Source organism: Eleutherodactylus coqui, chromosome 6, assembly GCF_035609145.1.
Source record: "Eleutherodactylus coqui strain aEleCoq1 chromosome 6, aEleCoq1.hap1, whole genome shotgun sequence".
Lineage (NCBI taxonomy): Eukaryota > Metazoa > Chordata > Amphibia > Anura > Eleutherodactylidae > Eleutherodactylus > Eleutherodactylus coqui.
The window spans coordinates 233,651,502-233,656,276 of NC_089842.1; the positions used below are offsets into that span (position 1 = coordinate 233,651,502).

At 36.5% G+C, this 4,775-nt stretch overlaps 1 long non-coding RNA gene across 1 annotated transcript in view; it reads left to right on the forward strand.

Moving 5' to 3' along the window:
• LOC136631636 (uncharacterized) overlaps positions 1–4,278 on the forward strand; it is an 11,747-nt gene extending 7,469 nt beyond the window's left edge. Inside the window, exon 3 of the long non-coding RNA XR_010793075.1 lies at positions 1,690–4,278. This is a non-coding gene — a long non-coding RNA (uncharacterized lncRNA). The remainder of the gene's footprint in view (positions 1–1,689) is intronic.
• The last annotated feature ends 497 nt before the right edge of the window (positions 4,279–4,775 follow it).

Sequence of the window (4,775 nt, forward strand, 5' to 3'; positions counted from 1 at the left end):
CACAGTGGAGGCCAATCAATCAGCTGAGCTCAAAGAGTGAAAGAACATATAGACACTAGAAGCAAAGGTAGCTTAAACCATTTGAGAACCTTCTAACATGGCCTACATGGACATCCATTTGACCATGATCTAAGCAGTTTTCTTATGGAAGATTGCCCTCATTGCAGCAATGAGTGAAGCTTGGGGCAAAATCAATTCCATATGCCATAAAATCTTACTTCTGTAGAATCCCGAAATCTCTCGCATAGCTTTACTTGGGTGATGACAACTTAGAGGTTTACATGGAGGTCAGTCAAAATTTGCCATGTCCTTTATATCCACAAGATGGGGTAATAATAGAAAAATGATGAGGAAAAAACCCTGAGATCTCCATGCAAGGACCTCAGATAAACTCAATTTTGAGCAATTGATCCCAATTTTGGCAACCAATTTTTTGAATTTTTTTGGATTGTGACTAATCAAGAATTTTAAATAACTAGAAACTAAAAAAAAATATTTTGTACTGTGTTCGATAAATATTCTGTGAAAGTAATGGTATGATTTCAAGTAGAAGTGATCACTGTGTCCTATAGATGCATCAAACCTAACAGTCGACCATATGAAATGGGATGGTGTACGTCAGACAGTAAAGGGTTAAAAAAAAAGAACATAGTCACTTGATCAATCAGCACCATAGGCTTGACCTCAGAGTTTATAATTAAAATGAGGCTGGTGGAAGAAACAATGAGTAAGAAGACAATAAGGCAAAATAGAGGAGGGTATAAAGCAGAGTATGTAACAAATGGTGCTGTCCAAAAAACCAGATATTTTTTTTAACCCTGTCCCTGTGTACCGCCCCATTGATGAAATGAAATATCTGCCACTCAGTCCGGGTTGCTGACATCACAGCTATTCTGGCCAATGGTAGGCAAGCAAAGGAGGGGTGTGTTAAGAATGAATGGACGTGCATTGGTCTAACACCCCTAGAGCAGACGATACATCAGCGTAGCAGCATTGCAAGGTGCAACCTCTGGGCTATAGAGGAACGGAGGAGCCCATCAAGGCAGATGGATCTCTGGATACACGTTAACCCTGCACACTGCTTTCCAGGAATCCTTGGGGCCTTTTTTTTTTTAATGCTTTCACATTTCACATTTTAATCACCTTCCGCTATAATTCCCAGGGAATGTTCTCCTCGAGACAAGGTGAAAGGAAACCCAAGCTTCACCACTCTCCCCTCCAGAAAGCAGCCATCATTCTAATCAGCTTTTCTAGAGATTGTTTTTGTTGCCTTCTGATTTTTCGACGCGTCTGCCGTAAGTGTGGGCTGGTGAAGACAAAAAGGAATTTTTTTTCCTAATTTTTGATTATTTTTTTTTTTAGATTTTTTTCTTTTATGCCTCTGGAGAGTGACTACATTTTTAATTAATGAGTCTTACAGGAGATTTAGTTCCTATATCGTGAGGTTCCTTTGTAATGTAATCGAAGAACGTTCTCACCGCTTGATTTAACTAACGAGGCAGTGTGTAATTAAACCACAGGCTTTGGCAGTGGTCGCCGCAGACCTCATCTTGGCGTGCTCGAAATTAATATTTTCCCCTATACTAAACACTGTGTATATGTTTCTTTTCTTTTCTTGACTAGTGCTGTCTTATATTTATGGTTTTTGTTGTAATATGCACGTTGGTAATATCTGTATTTTCTAATTAGAATCCATCTCAGAGGAATGTTGCGGAGGAGAAGACTTCTCCATAAGAATGGTGCCAACAGTGGGATGAATAGGGGTTAATTGTTATCTTTGGTTATCTAGCTGTATGAGTGTTGTCAATTCTTCATAAAGCTAGATAACCGAAAGTAAAAATAACCCCATTACGCGCCTTGTTATTACCAGTCTCGATATCAGAGGGACGAAGATCCACTTGGAACTTTCCACAAAGGAAAAAAAAAACTTTGGATCGAAGCTGAGGAGGAACTCAGAATTTTTTATAAGTCCTTATTTGCTCCTGGAATTTATATCTGGAGGTAGGACTCTTATCATCCATCTTCTGTCACCTATAATGACATATCAATGACCTTGTTATGGACTCTATCAAGACCCCCATGTGCCTCATGGTTGACTTACCAACAGGTATGCTATGGGACGAAAAGACTTTGCCAGGACTTAAGAATATATCCAAAGTGCCACCTGGATAAAAATGGATTTCTGTCTATGATGAAATTAAGAATTTCTGATAACCATGGGCCTACATAACCATCTGATCGGATTATGAGCTCTGCTTTTTTTTTTTATCCTAGACAATCATGTATAAGGGCCTACATAGGGCCGAAGATTGAATTTAAGGGATTTTTTTTTTAAATTGTGGGTATTTTCCCTATCTTTTATGTTGAAACTATTTTATTTTTATTTATTTTTTTTCCTATAATTGTAATTTTCCATCAAAGGTGGAAAATATTGGTTATGGGCAAAAAAAAAAAATGGTCTAGCTGAAAAAAAAAAAAATATATATATATTTATATGTATATTCATAAATGTTTTAGAAATTATGCTCTAATTTTGGGTATATCTCCATTTTTTTATTTATTTTTCTTAAATCCCTAGCTCTGATAATTGGACTAGCTCTGTCGAGAAGAAAAAAAAAAAGAATCTGTCTTCAGTCCGTGTTTGATTTAACCCTGTATAATTAACTTGTTTTACACTAGAATGGCTTTGTAAGAAAACTTTTTATTTCAGTCTGTGGAAACGACATTTGACCAGAGGTCTCTGCCTGCTGAGAAGGATTGGGTATTTAATCCCACCCCCTATGTAAGGGGATTATGCAGTTAGTAAATGCCCTAAAATAAAAGACCTACTGGAATCAAACCTAAACATGAACAAGGGATATTTAACCCTACTGATTTCGGTTCTATCACTCTCCCAGTTAATAGGGTTAAGCTGCAATTTGGAGAGTAGCATTGCAAAATGCCTTATGCCTCAATGATCTAGATACGCAGAAATACATACATAGCCTGTTAAAATATATTTTAGTCACATTTAAGACAATGTGCGACTACATGTGTGTAAGATTTCTACCGTTAGATGCCTGTTTCATGGAGCTGGCAATCTACATGGGATTTCAGCAAAAGTGAGTTAATTGCATTCCGCCATTGCGGTGGGCTAAGATGGGTCAGCGATCCAATGGAATCACCAAATTGGATAGAGGCACTGGAACATTGAATCTCAATAAATTTACAATTTTCCATTTGGGGTTTGGTAATAAACACCTTGTATTACATAGAAACGATAGTTTTCCCCTTCCACTGTATAGTCCGCATTGGATAGAGAAGTAATTTTTGAAATGGTGCCTGCAAAGTCCAAAAAATGTTCTCCCCGTGGAAATGATAATCATCATTAGGGAATTACTTTAATATTTTTAAATCGTCCAGCTGGTTGGTTACAAGATGGAAGCTTTGGTTCTATGCACCACGTAAGCCTGATGATGTAAAGATTGGTCATGATGGATCACCTAATATGGAAATATATATATATATATATATATATATATGGAGAGAGAGAGAGAGAGAATGGTCATAAATGCTCAGCTCAATGATAAATGCATAGATTCTATAGGCTTTTGCATCCAATGGATGATAATGGAATGTTCTGGAAGGGTAGAATGCAATATCAATGCCTTGTCTCAATCTTGGACCCTCCCCCCATTCTCTTTGTATTTTATCCATGTTCCAATAACATATATCTTCCCAGATGTTGTCATTTGTGATATTTAGCTGGATATTTTCTATTAGCCACTACGCTTGGACATCTCATATGGTTCAATGGTCCATCTAAAATTTAAAGGGCTAGCAGAAAATAGAAATTCTGAGGTCATCAAATAGGATAAAGTCAATGAATTACTTGGTATTTTAGTGGTGATTCCAAAATTCAAAACATTTTGCCCCAAATCAGTCATACTTGGAAATTAATATGGTCTATTGTTTGGACTAGACCATTTAGCGAAAGAAACAAGTTCTCAATTTTCAGAATTATCACAATTCCATTATCATTATTATCCAACCTACCCTGATTTTTGCTAACATTTTTTTACCAAAAAATTGAAAAAGTGTTGATTCATTGCGTAATAATAACCTAATCACATTAGTATTACTATGGCTGAAACATCTTGAAGAATTGTATAGGGGTCAAATCTGTCTATTAATCGCTGTATGCAGTCGTTTGAAGATGTAAGAAAAAATGAATTGACATGTGATATGTTACATAATATGATGCGTGATATGAATAAACCGTATTGGAGAAGTTGAAATGTTGGCATTGACTGTTTTCCTTCAATCATTGTAACTAATAATCATGTAAATTGCCCATATATATGTAAACGAATAAACTTACACTAGAAAGAAAAAAAGTAGGCGACAAACCGTTTCCGTGTGAAGAGCATGCAGTCACCACTGTATACAGCACCATTTAAGTCTCCTGCAACGAGTATGTGATATAGTGGGTAATTAAAAGTATATTTCCTGCTGAGACCTCAACCTCTGACTGCTCTTGATATATGGTATATTAAATTACATTGACAACATGAGTGGATGTCCCAGCAAAGGGAAATCTGAATACGGCCTCAGATGATTATACTGCTTATCTTACCCTCTAATAAAATGGGAGAAAGATATGTACCTAATTAAGAATTTTTAAAACTACTGAGCATTAGCCAATACTGTATTCATATCACCCAATCAGTCTAAGCTCCTAATAATGCGAACTACATTCGGCTACCACCTGTGATGCTGATAACCCTTAAAGTCAA